This window comes from Hippopotamus amphibius, chromosome 7 (assembly GCF_030028045.1).
Source record: "Hippopotamus amphibius kiboko isolate mHipAmp2 chromosome 7, mHipAmp2.hap2, whole genome shotgun sequence".
Lineage (NCBI taxonomy): Eukaryota > Metazoa > Chordata > Mammalia > Artiodactyla > Hippopotamidae > Hippopotamus > Hippopotamus amphibius.
Genome location: NC_080192.1, coordinates 146,935,267 through 146,953,921, shown reverse-complemented (window position 1 = coordinate 146,953,921; position 18,655 = coordinate 146,935,267).

The window sequence follows — 18,655 nt, the reverse complement described above, 5'->3', positions numbered from 1 at the left end:
GAAAGTAGACACTAGGTTGTTCCCACTCTTAACTCTCTGGTTAAAATCAGCGTAATCCGTTTCACTTGGCATTCCGTCCTTTGGAAGGCACTCTCCGTGACCAGCCTGTGCTGTGAAGATCACAGGGTGTGTTCCCCATGACGTCCCTGTAGATTTACGTAACATGCACTTGGCTTCTAGTGCCCAGTGACTCGTTTGGTGTGGGTGTTACTTGTTCTTTTAATCAGAACGTTTTACCAAACAGTGAATGAAGAGTGCAGCCTTTGCTCACGTGTCAACTGTGTCATGAACACAGTTTTGCTTCCCTGAGCCTCAGTTTCTTTATTTGGAAAACTAGGATAATTTCTAACTTGTGGAGTCAGTATAGAGATTAGAAGTGTTTGTAAAGTGCCGTGTGCAGTGGGTTGAGAGTTAATTATCGCTGATGTTATTACTGTTATTCTCCATTGTCATCGTGGTTTGCAGCAGAGGTTTCAAGTCCTGGGAAGCAGGATTTTGGCTTTATTTATATTTTCATCTTTCTCAACATTAGGCACATATAATGCATTACTCGTTGTAATTGTATTTTTAAATTGAATTTTCTTCTATGGTATCTCATGTTTTAAAATTAAGAGTACTTTCTCAAACTATAAACAATTCATATTTATTGTAGAATTATTAGCAAATACAGATAAGAAAAAAAGTAAAAACATTGAATTCCTGTTTAATCTGTTTTCACTTTTGTGTATATTTTTTAAGATTGTTTTCCATTTATTTTTTTATGTGGCATGTTAAAGGGATCGTGACTTTGCTGATAGTAGAAAAGTCTATTTTAACAAGTACTATGAATCAATATTGAGGATATTTTCAACATTTAATTTTTTTTCTCAATATACTTCAGAATGCTGATTTTATTTATTTGAAATAAATTTAAACATTTTGTGTAAAGCTGCCATTCACATGAAAACACACCCTCTCCCCCACCCAAAAAAAAAAAAACCAGATAGGAATCAGGTGCTTGTGTTGAATTCTTCCAGAGCAACGTTACTAATTTCCCTTCTTGGGTATCATCTGTTTTGATCACTTAATCTCATACAAGGATTAAAAAAGACACTTTTATTTCCCTTTTACTGGAATAAATATTCAATTTGATTTCTCATTGGTTATATTTTTGTGATTATAGTGAAAAATTGAGAGTCTTAAGAAAAGTACAGTTGACCCTTGATCTGCATGGGTCCACTTATGTGCAGATGTTTTCAGTAGTAAATGTTGCACTACTGCACGACCCCTGTGGCTGTTTGAATCCGTGGATGTGGAACCTTGGATCAGAGGACTGGCGCCCCAACCCCCATGTTGTCCAAGGGTCACCTGCAAAGTGATGGAATGATTTAGCCAGTAATACATTTAAAAGTGTGAGCTAAAGTGTAAGTCATGAAACTAGATATGGAATTACTCTGTTTCTATCCTGCACTGGCTGATGATAACTGAAACCCAGCACCAACAAAGGACCCCCAGACAGCCTGGTGTGCAGGTTGGCGGTTTGGCTTTGTTTCTGCGTTGTAGGCTTTAATCAGAACACGTGGACCACTCGACTGACGGGCATCCAGACAAGTTGCCATAGTGACAGATTCTGGGTGCAAAGTGTGTAAGAAGATGAAATGACAATTGCGAGACTGTTTTTCAAAGGCTTCCAAAATCAAGTATAATTTGATTCATAAGTGTGCTATCAGTCAAAAAGCATTTCTTAGATAAGGTTTTTAGCATATATATCCATTGATTGATGAGACGTTCTGTCACCTTGTAGAGCTGCATTTTGTACATTTTATGACAACATTATGTATGATTAGATCAAGTTGAAGTCCCTTCAAATGCATGTTGTTGAAGGCAGCATTGGACCAAACCTCAAAACCTGTTGAGCATTATGTGTTACATGCTGTCAATATGCTGGAAAAATAGCAGATTTTGTCTGCCTTGGAAGCATTTATAATTCAGCCCATTGGAAAAGCAAGAGAGAAAAAGTACCCAGCAGCATATGAATAGGGCTCATGTCTGTTTAAATTTATCCTTGGGACATATGTAAACTTAAAAAAAATGTCTACTTGAGTGTCGCTTGTTTGGTTAAAATCGATGCTTATAAACTGAAACATTTAGAACATAAGCATAAATTAAGAATCTGCTGTCAGGTGTCTGATTTGATAGTGGAGCACTGAGGGTCATTTCCGCTGTAGGTTATGGACCAAGGCATCCTTCAAGGGCAAGGCTTGCATTCTGCATGTGCGGTGGACTCCATAGTTTAATCTTCTTGTCCAAGAATGCTGTTAGTAGTTCCGGGCTGTCAAACCAGAAGTAGCAGGGCCCAAGTAAGAAAAAGTGGCAGGGGTCTCTTCAGATGACAGCTGGCCTCGCTGTGTGCGTGAGTGCAGCCTCGAGTAGGATGCTGGTGGTCGCTTTCCTCCTTGAGTCCACACTTCCCCTGAGCTGGAGGGCTGGCCCCCATCCTTCTTCTGGAGAAATGTGACCTCTAAGTTTTCACCTCTGGCCCGATCTTCCACTCTTTTCTTAACACCGTATCTCATTGGTTCACGAGTCATCTCTTCTAAGAAGCTTAAGTTACCCTTTCCGGTCACTTCTTAACGCTCTCTTCTTTCGGCAGTAGTGCATACTGTTTTAATCACGTCATTTTTTCGGATCACCCCCGTCATGGTGTGTGCAGCAACTCAGCGCCTCTCTCTCACCTGCCTGCCGTCCGTCTTTCCTGCCAGGCGGCCGCTCCCTCTGTAGGGCTGTGTCTTCTGCTCAGTCGCCTCTCCTTCTCTGTCAAGGAGCATGAATTGTTCAAAAAATTCTCAGCTGAACAAACCTGGGCCTCCGAGGATTAAATTCGGCAGGAGAAACAGATCTGGTCCTGCCATAGCTTTTAGTCTTCAGGGTGTCATGTGGTTGAAAAATTGGAAATTTCAAAGCACTGTGACTTTGGGTGAAGTCATAATACAAAATAGGACACTGTGGGTAATTTTGGTTCAATAGAGCGCAGGGGTTCTCTATCATTGATGGATGCCGTGTGCTTATTTTCTCCTGAAAAAGAATCACGTTCTGTTTTGCGTTTTGGTTTTCTTGTCGTTATGATGCCACTTCAAATCATATTGTGGATCCAAACCTCATCGGATGAGGGGTTTTGAAAGGAATGGGCTCTGGCAATCTTCAAGCGGGCTGCCTAGTTGGGAAACGGTGTATCTTGCCCCAGATAAGATCAGGCAAGAAAAGCGACTTGCTGATATGTTTCTAGCTGTAAGATGAGTGGTAAGACAGTGAAACCTCTTAAAAAAATAATCAAAGTAATGGTTTCTAGCAATTGACATAAATCATAGTTAAGTGATTTAACCTACTTAGCAAATGCTGGACTGAGAACACGAGGCATTTTCCACTGCCTGCAGCTACTGATGGAAACACCGTTTAAGCATGTTGCTGAAATAAAATGCTCACCAAATCCAAAACAGTGATTTACTCTTGTAGTCTGCTTTACCAGGCAATCAATAGAGCGATCTCATTTAATTACCTTTGCCAGAAATGCCAATAAAGCCAGGGTTTTTTCTGATCTCACATTGTCTCTGACACAGGATTTTTGTGACAAAATGAAAATGGCATTGATTCTTTAATTGATTTTTGAAATGTATTGCCTGCCCAGTATCTTTACTATTTTTTTCTTTTTATTATCTTGATACCACTTTGCCACTACAGCTAAGTGTTTTATTGCTTCCCTAAGAGACAAGGGTAATATCGAGCAGCACTGGCGTCTCGGGAGCAAAGTGTAAGTCATCAGTGATGCTGAGTGGGGTACGGTGAATTAAATGTCAAGAGAGAAAAATTTTAGAGAATTCCGTGGCTGCAGGAAAATAAAGCTTAGATTCCTCTATACATAGGAGATTCATGTGGATTCAAGCAAAAAGAGACATGCTCACTGTTGAATAGAAGAGATGCTTTATCTTCAACACAACTGCAGGTGTATGTTCCGGTTAACACGCTTCATGAATAAAGGGAAGGTATTGACTTGATGCTCGATAATAGAACAGACATGGATAAACCACTCTATCTTTCATACGGTGGGCTCCATCCAAACACTTTTGTTGAATTCGTGCCAATCCTAGAGGTCACGTTTAGGGACCTGAAGGAGGAGAGGAAGCGGCCGCAGTCTGGCCTAGAGAAGCAGCAAGTGAAAGAAGACCAGCGAGCTATGAGAGGAACACGCTCTGGGGACCTACTGCCCAGCACGGTGACCATGGTTAATAATCTGTGTTGTGTAACTGGAATTTGCTGAGAGTGTAGATCTGAGGGGTTCTCACCCCACACAGAACAAGGTGCTGATGTGAGGTGATAGGTGTGTAAATTACCCTGACTGGGAAGTCATTTCATTATCTGTACATCCATTAGATCATCCTTAGAAAACATGATGTTGTGCGAACTGAACATATACAATTTTTACGGGTCAGTCACACCTCAGTTAAGCTGGAAGAAAAGATTAGCACATGTGGGCTAGTTTCCATCACCTCCCATCCGTGCTGGAAGCTTCCGTAACTTTGCTTCTAGTTTCTAGGCTAAGGACTCACGATGCCCTCCGAGGGCCCCTTCTCCAAGGGACTCAGATTCCCTTCCAGCGTCCGCGGGGCTGGCGCCCCCCCCTTCCCTCTCCCAGCTGCGGCCTGGGCTCCGTCCCCGCGGCCCTCCCAGGAGACCACCTGCTCTCTAAGCCGCTGCCTCGGGGCAGAGGCTGGAATCCCTCTAGGATGTGCTGTCACCGGGCTCTCTCTGTCTCTCAGATGGGCTCCAGATTTATTCGTTGACCTTGACATTGTGAGAGGGAAGCAGGGAAATCAAAGCCAGATGCTCAGGTAGGCGAACTGCTCCTCACCAGCCTGTGTCTGACTGTCTATTTATTAGTTTTTTTTCATTCACCAGTTGTCCACAATATTATCTGTTATAGAAAACTGATTTTAAGCGGATGAACAAAACCCTTACTTTGGTCCATCTGCGAGGACCCAGATGAGAACAGCACTGGGATTTTGCTGAGAGCAAACCCTTAATTAAAAGTGTCAGCGGAGGTGCCTCCGGGAGGTGAGAGCCAGGAACTTTATGCCTCAGGAGCAGCAACGGGGCGCAGAGAAAGGAGAGATGGCCCTCCTCAGAGCAGCGCGTTGTCCTCTTCGCTGTGAGTCTGGTCCTGGAATGTGGGCCACCGTCATCGTTTCTGTTCTCCGTGTGTGGGCATCTTGTCACAGTCCTGTTGGCCTCAGGTGGAGCTTCTTGTGAAAATAGGACCACACAACACACAAACCGTTGCAGTAACCAAAGGGAAGCGTTTTATTCGTATTTACTTGGTGTCCCGCACGTGCTGTGGAGATGCTGTGTATAACTTTTAAAACATATGAATTATTCTTAAGTATGAGATTTATGTGGTTCATCTACAATGTTTTTGTACAGTACCAAACAACCTAGGGTTTAGGTCTGTGTGATGGAGTCAGGGCCATAAATATAATTTTTGGAAACAACAAGTAACATTTAAAATTTTCATTTCTGGGAAAGCTTAATGAGAAACCTTTATTGGCTGCCTACACCGCATCCTGGAAAGGTACTTTTAGGTGAATTTATTACTTAGCTACCCGAAATTGATAGCCATATTTTGGAGGAAAAAAATATCTTTTCCCATGAGGAGTTCAGCGGAGAGAAAATGAGAAACATGAAGAGGAAGGGGCTGGAAGTCCACAGGCACTTTCAGCTGACCAGGGAGGCTGTGCAGGCCCCTTTTCTAGATTCCCCGTAGCTTCTGTGAGCCTGGCAGCTTTTCCCCAAGAGAGAGCGCGGACGAGGAAGAGCAGGGCCGCGGAGGCAGAGCTGAGGTGTGCTGTGGAGGTCCCATGGAGGTGCTGTCCCGAGACAGAGTAACAGTGATGCCCGTCGAGGCATGGTTCTTATTTATTCACCTTCAGGGTTTGTCTGTATTGATATTCGAAGGTGGGGAGGAGTCCATGGCCGTGGAAAATATAGCTCTGTAAATAAAATTCACATTTCTGCTTGTAAATAGAATGCATAGGAAGGGACAGGCTTTTTTGACATTGTAATAATCAAAAAGCAGAGCTATACCTTGCATTGAAATGCGTTCAGTGATGCATTTCACAAATTGCTAAATATTGTAGGCACCGAGCGTGTATGAATTTTAGCAAAAGCCGTGCGTTTATTTGGGGCGCCGTGGAGTGTTCCTAAACATCCTTCGGTTCCATCCTCTGCGCTGGAAGCCTGTGTGACAGTCAGCATTCCCTGTCACTGCTGTCCACACGCGTATCCCAAAGCCTAGGCACCTGTACCTGGTAAATAAGCCTGCGTTAGACCCGCGGCTGCCTCCCTGCCCCGGCCGCCTTCCTGCCCCGGCCATCTGTCTGTGGAAGATACTGGGTGCATGGGATCTTCAAGTGCTGTGCCAGAAGCAGCCCTAGAAATGACTCTTCTCCAGTCCTTTCCTACGACTGAGGAGGAAATGGAAGCATCTCTTTGCTTCTTTCGATACTGTAATTTTTGGTAATTTCCCTATCGCCTCCCGTTTCCAGCGGGTCCTTCAGAAGTTCTCCGTCTCCCTCTCCCTGGGGGACGTGGGCCAACTCCCGGCCTCACACTGTTCTTCTGGCTCTGTTTATGCCCCTTGACTTCTCACACTGCTCTGCTCAGAACCTCATCGTCCTTCCCTAAGTCTTCTGGCTTCTGTGGAACCAGCCTTGTCCGCGCCGAACTTTGTCGTTTCTGAAACCCTGCAAGCCTTGCTGTGTGTCACCAGTTGTGCGCGTAGCTACGAGGCGTCTCACTTGGTGTGCATTTGAAGTTCATGCATCAGCCCCTCAGGGTGACCGCAAATTCCTTGAATACAAAGACCACGCCTCACCTTTCCCTGGAGCAGTGGCGGTGGAGGCCTGGGCACAAGGTAGGTGCTCAGTAGGTGATTGGTGATTGGCTAATACTTGACATGTTCAGGACCTAGACATTGAAACAAGGATTAAAATCTCTTTTGTTTTCCGTCTCTGCGACTTGAATTTCCTCCAGTTTTAGCAAGGAGCTATACTCTATTTCCCGCGTTCTTTCTTTGTGCTTACTGTATTGAAGGACTGTTTTCTTTCTCCCCCCCGCCCCACAACTGAGCTTTGTCATTCTGCTTTTATTTATTGTTTATATTTTTTAAAATTTTATTGAAGTATAGTTGATGTACAATGTTGCGTTAATGTCTGCTGTACAGCAACGTAATTCAGCTTTATCTTTTTGTATATTCTTTTCTGTATTCTTTCCCATTATGGTTTATCTCAGGATATTGAATACAGCTCCCTGTGCTGCACAGCAGGACCGTGGTGTTTGTCCGTGGTGTTTGTCCGTGCTGTGTATAATAGTTCGCACCTGCTAACTCCACACTCGCACGCCACCCCTCCCCAGCGTCCCTCCCCCTTGGCCACCACCAGTCTGCTCTCTGTATCGAAGGACTGTTTTCCGCTCTGCGTCATGTGTTGCCCCTTATTTTATTTCCTTCCTGTTCCCCCTCCTTTCTGATTTTTAAAAACTCTAAGGATGACGATAAATCCGTGAAGGAAGGGCTCCGTAGGGGCAGATATGTGTTTTAACTGAAGAAAGCTTTACAGTGGGAATTTTCCCTTTCACCCTCATCCTGGTCTCTTAGAGAATTGTAATGTGGTTGAGGAAAAGCCTGCCTTCTGTTGAACTATCAGTGACCTTCCCTTTCTAGGTCTGTTCTGACAAGACTAGATTGTTTTTTAAAAGTCGGGAATATAAACTGGAGACGAATGTAACCACCCACACATGTAGGAGTTAACCTATATTTTTTCCCGTCAATAACGTGGGTAACTGAAAATCAAGGAAATCCCAAATAACCTCACCTAGGTGAACGGTCCCCACCCCAACCCCGCGAAGTCACGTGCAGAGCCGCTTGCAAGTGATGCACCTTTCATTCTTTCTACTCACTCTCCGGCGGCATTTTGGGTGAGAGAGTGGACGTTTAGGGTGACTTAGCCCAGGAGTGGCGTAAATAGGGTCCGATAACCCAGGGCAGGCCCTGGAGAGGCGCTGGGTCTGTGCTGGCAGCAGGGTCTGCCCAGGTTTTTCTGGGTGTCAGCTGGGGTGAGCCAAAGCCCAGGTGGAGGAGGTATCAGAGCCTAAGGGTGGGTGTGAAGAAACCCCAGTGCCTCCACTTCACTACCTCCATTCTTAGTCCTGGGCCTGAGGTGGGCGTTTTTGGAGCATCTGTTTCTTCAGTGGTCGTGGGAGCAAAGTCTAGAGAGAAGCTTTATTAGTACTGCCTGGTATCAGCCGCCAGTGATCCTTGGAAAATGGCAAAGATAGACTGTGTCATCTCATGTCTGTGTTTTCAGCCCAGTGCGTCTGTGAAATGCTTTAGGAAGTATTTTATGACATTTTAAAGGAAGTGACGAGGCTTCTGGAAACAGACTTTTAGTGTTTGATCTCAGAGATGGTGATGAGGGTGTATAGATTGCCTACCACACACTTTCAGCGATGCCACCGCAGGCCAAATTGAACGATTTTGAGAACAGTTCAGTAAAATGCAAATACAGCAATACTGCATTTATCTCTCATTTTTAAGCATTGATGACTGTTGTAAACGTGATTTTCCATATATGTGATGCCTCTCCGGGTAAGCCACGCTTTCTCCACTTTTAAAAACCCGCCTCCGGATGCGTTGCCATGGTTTGCACACGGCACAGCTCTGCCGCACTGCTTGACGTTTTCAGATGCCCGAGTCTGCAGGGTTTTGTCCCCTTGCACGGTGGCTCCTGCTTCTGCACGGCCTGAATTCTGTTCACGTGTTCATTTCCCTGCCTCCTGTTGCTCTCCGCCAGCGCCTAGCAGCTTCTCTCATCCTTTCTGACACACGGCTGCTGCTCGGTGGCAGGGAGGGCCCTGAGCTCGGCTTTCTGGAACCTTGCTCCTGGGCCCCGGGCGAGACCCTGAAGGCTGTCCTGCCGCCAGTGTGTCAACGTCACCATGTGGATTTGGGGCACATCTTTTTGTTTTTGTTTGTTTGCTTTTAGCTTTTTCTGGGTGAGTGATGCTCCGGGCGTTAGACGTCACAGATGAAGCGGTTTGCTCCAGGCCCGGCGGCTCTTTCTCACACGGTGGAGAAAACGGGTGGGGTAGCTTCCCAGAGGCGCGGCTGACCAAAGCCAGAGCTGTTGAGCGGGCTGCCTCCCGAGCCTCTGGTCTTGGGATGTTGTCTTCAGACGCTGATTTGTCTTTAGCAGCGTTATTGGGGTATAACTTACAGGCACTGGAACTTGAGGAGTTTTGGCAAACATGTGCACGGGCAGTTGGTGGTGAGTGAGCGAGCTGGGCAGGCCTGGGCCTCAGACCTTCTGCAGCTCTCCCACTTCCAACACCCCTTAAATTTCCAGGTGCTCAGCTGCTCTGAGCGTCACCTGCCCATGTGAGCAGAAAGGCTGTGGTTTTCTGCAGCCAGAGCTGCGGGAGGTGAGGGGCGTCCTCGGGCCAGAAAGGGACAGAGTGGAGACCACAGCAGCCTGTGAGTGGCAAATTCTCCTCCTTTCCTGGCTTCCTGTGGTGTTTTCAAGTGCTTTCACGGCTGTTTTTAATAACTGTAATTTTCTTTTCAGTTTTATAATTCAAATCGGCAGGAAGAATGACCTGACCCACCATTCACACCATTATTGTCTTCTTGGGTCATTTATCTCCTTTTTAAAGATTGTGGTGTAATCAACCAGGACCTACTGTACAGCACAGGGCACTCTACTCAATACTGTATAATAACCTAGTTGGGAAAAGAATCTGAAAAAGAATGGATGTGTGTATACGTATAACTGAATCACTTCGCTGTACACCTGAAACTGACACAACATTTAAATCAACTATAAGCTGATACAAAATAAAAATTAAAAAAAAAGAAAATGAAATAAATATTACAAAAAAGAGCTCGTGATGTCATTTACATGCAGTAAAACTCACCTTTTCACGGTAGAGTTCTAGGCGTTTGGGGAACGTGTGCAGCCGCGTGGTCAGCACAGTCACGCTGATGGAATGTCCGTCGCCCCCAGTTCCCTCGCATCCCTCTGTGGTCACTGCCCCCTCCCATGACCTGGCAGCCACTGATCTGTTTTCTGCCCTAAGGTGTTGTCTTTCCCAGAGCGTCACATCACTGGAATTGTACCGTGTGCAGGCTTTGGAAGCTGCCTTCTTTTATGCACCGTGATATGTAATGGATTCACCCCCGCTCGTACATCCCGACCAGTCATCCCTTTTAATTGCTGAGTAGCTTCCATTTTATGGACAGCCCACAGCTTGTTTATCTACCCAACAGTTGCAGGGCATTTGGGTTTTTCCAGTTTTTGGCAATTTTGAAAAAAAACTTCCCTGAACATTTACGTACAGATTAGGTAAATGTCTAGGGGTGGGATTGTTGGGAAGTGTGGTAAATGCATATTTAACTTTGTAAGAAACTGGCAAACTTTCCCCAAGCAGCGGTACAATTTTGCAGTCCCGCCTGCACAGTGAACAAGAGTTTCAGGTGATCTGCGGCTTCACCTGCAGCTTGTATATTCAATTAAAAAAACAATTTTAGTCGTTTTGTAATCTTGTACTTCATTTGTGATTTTATTTTGCATTTCCCTAATGACTCGCAGTGCCGGGCATCTTTTCATGAGCTTATTTGCCACCCACATATCTTCTCTGGGCTGGGTCTGTTGAGATCTTTTGCCTCCATTTTCATTATTGGGCTGTTTGCTTTCTTTTCATTGTGTTGAGATAGTTTACATACTCTGGTTTACATACTCTAGATACAAATGATTTATCAGATGTGCGTTTTGCAAATATTTTTTCCCCACTATGGCTTGTCTTTTCATTCTCTTAACATTGTATTTTGAAAAGCAGGAGTTTTAATTTTGATGAAGTCCAATTTACTGATTTTTCTTTTCTAAATTATACTTTTCGTGTCATAGCTGAGTTCTATGCCTAATCCAAAGTCTCCAAGATTTCCCCCTATGTTTTATTCTAGAAACTTGATGGTTTTATGGTTCACGTTGATGTCCAGGACCCATTTTGAGTGGATTTTTATATGTACTTCAGTGTGTGGAATCAGGTTAATTTTTTGCTTTTGCATGTGGAGGTCCAGCTGTTCTGCACCATTTGTTGAAAAGACTGTCCTTTCTGCATTTCATCTCTTCTCACATGTTTTTCCCTTAGTATGTTTTTCTTTTTATCTTTTTTTAAGCTCTTCATTGGAGTAGAATTGCTTTACACTGTTGTGCCAGTTTCTGCTGTACAACAAAGCGAATCAGCTGTGTGTATACATATATCCCCTTATCCCCTCCCTCCTGCCGACTCCTTCCCACCCTGCCTATCCCACCCCTCTAAATCATCGCCAGTCATCGAGTTGTTCTCCGTGTCATGTAGCAGCTTCCCACTCGCTATCTCTTCCCACATTTTTCATAACCAACTGACCGTATTTGTGTTGTGCAGTTTCTGGACTCAGTAAATCGTCTGTTGATCTCTGTACTTTTCCTTCCACCAATTTTGAACTTCCTTGACTACTGGAGTTTTAAACACTGATTCTGTGTGACCTCTACTTGTATTCTTCATTTCAGCATTGTTTTGAGCTATTCTAGATCTTTTGTCCTTCTGAATAAATATTAGACTCAACTTATCAATTTCTGCAGAAATCCTGGTGAGATTGATGGGGATTGTACTGATCAAGAGATCAGAGAGAATCTACATGTTAGCAACATTGAATGTGATATACCATGAACATAGTCTCTCTTTCCATTTATTTAGGCCTGTGATTTTTTTCATCAGTGGTTTTTAGCATTCAGCATACTGGTCTGGCAAATATCTTGATAGATTTACGCATTAGTGTTTTGGTTTTGGAGCTATTGTACACAGCACTTAAAACTTTAATTTCCAATGGTTTGTTACAAACATATAGAAAAACAGTTGATTTTTATTTTATTTTATTTTATATTTGGCTGCGCTGGGTCTTAGTCGAGGCGTGTGGGATCTTGGTTGCCTCATGTGGGATCTAGTTCCCTGACCAGGGATCGAACCTGGGCCTCCTGCATCGGGAGCGCAAAGTCTTAACCACTGGACTGCCAGGGAAGTCCCCAACGGTTGATTTTTATATTTTGACCTCAATCCTGAGATCTTGGTAAACTCATTAGCTCTAGCCTTTTGTAGATTCTTTAGGATTTTCTACTTAGACAGTCATATTGTCTGTGAACTAAAACCATATTATTTCTTCCTTTCCTAGCCGTGTGTCTCTGTTTCTCATTCTTACCTTATTTCACTGGCTAGTGCCTCTAGTATGATACTGAATGGGAGGGGAGGAGGCAGACCTGCGTGACTTCCTCCTGATCTTAAGGGGAAACATTCAGACTTTTACTGCTAAGTGTGAGGTGAGCTGTGTCTACATGTGTGTATATGTTTATGTTCATATATATGTAATGTTTCTGTATATATGTTTGTATTGACCTGCATCTCTATATATCAATTATAGATGCCATTTATCAGATTGAGAAGACTACTTTGTGTTGCTAGTTCGCTGAGAGATTTGCCATGAGTGGATGCTGAATTTTTTTGAAATATTTTTTCTGCATCTATTGAGACAAAGATGTCATTTTCTTTTTTAGTCTGTTGAGATGTGGAGTTGAGTTGGTTGATTTTCAAAAGTTGAACTAGATTTGACTTCCTGGGATAAACCCCACTTGTTCGTCATGTATTATCTTTACATCTAGTTGGTTTCAGTGTGTTAATATGTTATGAAGGAGTCGTGTCTGTTTTCAAGAGGGTTATCCATTTGCAGTTTTCTTTACTCATAATATCTTTGTTTGGTTTTGGTATCAGGCCTCATAAGATGTCCCCCAGTGATGTTTTTCTCATGTTCAGACTGGAGTTGTGGGGTTTTGGAAAGAATACCATAGAGGTGGAAAGCTCTTCTTGTGACAAGGGATATCCATGTGATATCCCTAATAAAATTAACCTTCGTGACTTGTTTAATATATTGTTTATCAGAATTCTCTACTGTAGACTTTCTCTTTATCACTTTCCCTACTCTGTTTGTTGAAAGCAAGTCACTAAGGCAAGCTTTCAAAAGGAGGTGGGGTGAGAATTAACCATCACCTCCAGTAGCGGGGAGCTCCATCTCTATGTATCTGTTCTTTGGAATTCTCTTGTTTCTTATCTTCAGTTTCTTCACCCATTTATTCATATAATTATGGACTCTTGTACATATATTTTTTACTCTGGTTTATAATCCAATACTACCTTATTTACTTTGTTATTCCAATTTTTACCCCTACCCTCTATTGCCCACCCCTCCCCAACTTGTAACCACTAGTTTGTTCTCCGTATCTGTGAGTCTGCTTCTTTTTTGTTTCATTCACTAGTTTGTTGTATTTTTTAGATTCCACATATAAGTGATATTATACAGTATTTGTCTTTGTCTGACTTATTTCACTTGGCACAATGCCATCCAAATCCATCCATGTTACTGCAAATGGCAAAATTTCATTCTTTTTTATGTCTGAGTAGTATTCCATTGTGTGTGCGTGTGTGTGTGTATGCCACATCTTTATCCATTCATCTTTTGATGGACATTTAGGTTGTTTCCATACCTAGGTAATTGTAAATAGTGCTGCTGTAAACCTTGGGGTGCATGTATCTTTCCAGATATATACCCACTAGTGGAATTGCTGGGTCATATGGTAGTTCTATTTTTAGTTTTCTGAGAAACCTCTGTGCTGTTGTCCACAGCAGCTGCATCAATTTACATCTCCACTAACAGTGCAGGAGGGTTCTCTTTTCTCCACATCCTCGCCAACACTTGTTATTTGTTGTCTTTTTGATGACAGCCATTCTGACAGATGTGAGGTGATGTCTCGCTGTGGTTTTGACGTGCATGTCTGTGGTGGTTAGTGATGCTGAGCATCTTTTCCGGTGTCGGTTGGCAGTTGTTCCTGTTTTGGCCATTGGTGTCCTTTCAGCTTGGCTGCTGTGTTTCTTTGACGTGTCCCCTTGACCTGTTTTGTGATTTTAAGAACTTCCTTAGTTTCTATTACGACAAGTTTCTCCAGGCTCATCTTGTACTTTCTTTGCTGTGGAATCAGCCGTTTATCTAAGGAGCCTTGGCCGTACGCCCTCACACTCGCCTACACTTTTTGGCTGAAGTCCTCTTCCCCCTTTGATTGGTGGTCTCTTCCTCCCGTGCTCTGCCCCAGGGAAGCCAGTGCTCTGCCCTGCCTCTCCTTGGAGGAGTCTGTCTGCCCTTAGATTCCAGCCTAGTTGGTTGCCCTGTGATCCCAACTCTCTGACGAGTTCAGGAAGGTTATACTCTTCTAGATTATCTGGCTTTTTCTTGTTATTAGGATGGGTGTGATTCTCTTTGTAGCTCTTTACGTTCCAAGGTGAAGCTGGTCATTTTTGTTATGGGAAGTTAGTTTGGGAGGACAAGATGGTGGTAGAAAACTTGGAGTGGCCCCTTGGAATCAGTGTGGACTGGGTCCATAGGTCCTGGTCGTCAGCTTGGCCCCTGAACTGCCTTAAGAGTCCAACAGAGAAGGGCTGGACCCTGAAGCTGGACTAAGGGAGTTTATCTGGTCCATGGTGATCCGTGGGCTTTCTTGATCTTGGTCTGGACTGCAGGGCAGGCCAGAGTAAGGCTGGCCGTAGCTGGACCATGGAGAGGTGAGCTCTGTGGTTTGGTACATCATTGTTGAGTGTGTTACAATCTCCAGTGGGCTCACCTTTGTTGCAAACCTCAGTTCTCAGGGTCCAGGTGTAGCTGAGTGTTCCAGTCCTGAGGACTCTTCTTTATATTCAGAGAAAAATGTATCCACTGCTAACACTGATGGTTTCTATTTCAGGAAGACAATTCACGAATGTCTTTTAAGGAAAAGTTTCCCTTAAGACACAACACAAAGAAAAAAGGTATGTCATGTAGATGTTGTATATATTCTGTAATAATTCGGCCATGGGTGAGGTTATTTGTAAGATCAAGTATAAACAGCTAGTCACATTTGTCTCCTGAAATATAGTTAAAATATGCATAGAGCACTTGATTGAGAAAAGGTCTTGTTTCCTGTCCCACATAAAACCCCATAAAAATAACACCTCTAAATTATAAATTCCTTTCCTAAATTTTTCCATAACTATTTATAATCACAATTGTTTACATTTGTAGTTTTAGAAGCAGTTCACAAAGGGTTTTTTCGTGTAGCATATTACCCATGAGGATTAGGAAAATGATATATTACAGTATTAGATGACACAATGCATTACAAACTATAAAAACGGACGTGTTAACCATTTGTCTTTTTATTATGTAGGTTGGCTATTTTATGGGTAAGGAAACTGAGGCACAGCGTGGGTGGGCACCCTTCCCAAGGTGACAGGGTGATTACCTATGTTACTGAGCTTGTAATGTTGTAGCCAGAACTCACTCCAGGGTGTGCCTTCTGTGTGTCTTTCTGTCCCGTGGGTGGGGACAGAGCACTGCAGTTCATCCCATGGCCTTGAACCCTGGCTCAGGTATCTATCAAGAACTCGTATGCTCTTTGGATGGAGTTTAGTTCTCCAAACAAAGCACCAGCAGCCCTCTTTTCTTTAAAGTGTGGTGATTGCAACCGTGTGAGATCGTCATGTCCTGTGGGAGCAGCTAGTAGTGAGGGTCACCTAACACAGTGGTGCTGTCTCCCCTCTCTTCTTCCGTGGGCTCCATGTGTGGAGACCTGAGATTGTTCTCCTTGAGCAAAGTAGAGGAGTGTTTGCCACGGGAGAGGTTGAAGGGGTCCCCGGTAGCTCGGACAGAGGCAGATGCTCCCCGACTCCCAGTCCTGTGGGCAGGGGATCACCACTCACATCTCAATAGCTGACTTCTTCTAGCGTTTATACATGGTTACCCTTGGATTGAACAACCCTGAGGGGAGCCTTGAAGGGGAAAGAGATCTGAAAGAGCAGCTGGAAGTTTTCCTGTGGAAGAGGAGAGCTGGGGGGCTTGTTAGACCCCAGGAGGTGGAGCCACCAGGACCTGGGAGGGACGGCGTCTGGGGACCAGCGAGGCTGGGTTGGGGAGGGACGGTGGTTTTCTGGCTCCAAGAGAGCAGAGAGTTTTGTGTGATGTGACTTTTCTTGCTGTTTCTTATCTCTGGTCTGGGAGGAAAGATAGATCCAGGAAGACGGGCTTCCTTGGACCCCCTGTGCGTTATGACATTTCGGGTTTCATTTTTAAAATTGCATTATACTTTTCAGTGTCCCACCATCAGAATCTTTCAACAACAATTTCCACTGAATGTGAGGGAAATAGAATTTCCATTGACTATGGTGGGGGGGGGGCACCTACCTTTTAATTTTCTATTCTTCTTGGTAACTTGAGAGAACACTCATCACCCATACATGCCAGTGGGATGATCAGAAAGGACTGCTTTGTTCTCAGGAAAAGAGGTTCTAAACTGGACTCCCATGTAGCAACACGTGAAGGTGGTGTTTGCGCCGGGAGCAGACGGCCACTTGCGCCCCAGGTCGCGCCTAGTGACCAGAGAGAAGCCTGCTGGGTGTCACAAGCGCGTCTGACACGTGTGTCCGTTCGGTTTAGGGAGTGGTCTAACCCCCTGCTTCTCTTTCCTTTCTGTTATTTGATGTTCAGTGGAAGGATGCTCTTGAGGTGACAGTTCATCCCAGAGAGGACTCTCCATGGGCAGAGTCCACCCCATCTTCCCTTTCAGCCTCTCTGTGCCCTTCCCTGCAGTCAAGGTCCTGAGTACTTAAAAAAATCCCATTACATGCTGTCAGCTTTTATTGAGCCTTAAGCGTGTAAAATGTATATTGAACCATCTGCTCTAACAATAATTTAAAAATATGCGTGGATTCCACAGTTCCTCCTTAGACATTTCCTTCTGATTTTTATTTTCATTTTAACAACCTTGCCAGGTGATATTCCTCACTTTACAGAGGAGGAAACAGGGTGAGTAGCTGTCTTGTCCTTGGTGGCAGAGGTGACAGAAGAAACAGCAGAAATTCAAGCAAATCCACCTCTCTCCCCTCTCTCCCCTCTTTCCAGGGAGGCACTGTGCCGGGAGCCGGGGCTGGGGGTCAGCTCGACCGTGGCCGTGGCCCTGGAAGTGTGGGTCAGCTCGGCCGTGGCCGTGGCCCTGGAAGTGTGGGCTCACGGTGGGTTGTCTGTGACACCGGCCCTGAGTGCCTGCTGAGGCTGTGAGTGATGTCAGGACCCCTCTGGTTTGTTTCCAAGTGGCCAGGCTGCCTTCGGGCTCTACCCGCTAGCTCTGAGGTTCAAGTACAGCCCCGAAGGCCTCCGAGCAGAGCGTCTCTTGAGCACATCACGCAGAGCTGTTGGAGCTGACCAGCTAACCTGAGGCCACCAGGAATTGTGGCCCAACAAGAAGATTTATTTGGGGGAAGGGAATGAGGCCATTTCACACCTCACTTGAAAAACGTTACCTTCCCTACTGGCTACTCATGGCTGCTAGCCGGCTGTCCATCCTGTCAACGTCTATAGAAGCAGGTGCTTAAAAATCTTCGAATTCTTACCAGTTGCAACACTGTTTCTAAAACATTGCAGTGCTTTATATTTTGTGAGAGTTCACAAGTTTCATTTTTCTAAGAGAATGCGGCAACTTAAATCCCTGAAGTTTAATTCAAGGCAGGAAAACTTTTCTTTTTCCTCACTGGGACTAATTTTTGGCTGTGTTCTAGTGCAGTTATTTTGGTTTGTTTTTGGGAATTGGGAAGTGGAGGGATATTCAAAGAGAAGCAATTAAAGAAACAGAAAAGAAAGCAATTTTTTTCCACTGTGATTTCCACCTACTTTTCTTTGCTTTGGAGGGTTTTTCATTCACAGTTCCAGGGGCAAAACCCCAGAAACAGGACAATGCTGCCCAGTGCCCAGGCTGCCGGGCTTATAAATCCCTTTCTGCAGCGTAGACACAAGTGGGTCTCCTGGCCTTTTGAGTCCCTTGGGTGCCATGAACCCAAGAATCATGAGCTGTAGCTTGGCCAGGTCAGATGCTCATTCTGCCTGAAGCCTTCATTAGAGGTCTTTGTTTTTTTTCGCTGTGATTTTAGTCAATCTGACAACTTAGGAATTGTTAAAAATGAATTTTTAACTTTTTTTTTCTGATCATAAATTAGCTTGGATCTCTGATGACCTATTACTGTCATTCAAAGAGCTGTTAACAGTTGGTGACGATTTGGGTCCAGAAGGCAAGACAGGCCCCTCTCAAGAGTGGGGAACACAGACGCAGCAGTGGCCTGGCCTTCCTGCTCAACCTCTTTTTAGTTCAAAGCACATTGTGGCTTTATGGTGATTTTCCTGAGTGCTGTCTGTTTTGACAGCCTCTTTTGACTTGTGGGCAACAGTCTGTTCTAAAAAAATGAATCATGAGGGTTTGTTTACTAATTTATTTAGTATTTTTTTAAATGCATCTTTATTGGAGTATAATTGCTTTACCATGTTGTGCTAGTTTCTGCTGTGCAACAAAGTAACTTAGCTGTATTTATACATATATCCCCATATCCCCTCCCTCTTGAGCCTCCCCCACACCGTCCCTATCCCAGCCCCGTATGTCATCACAAAGGACCAAGCTTATCTCCCTGTGTTATG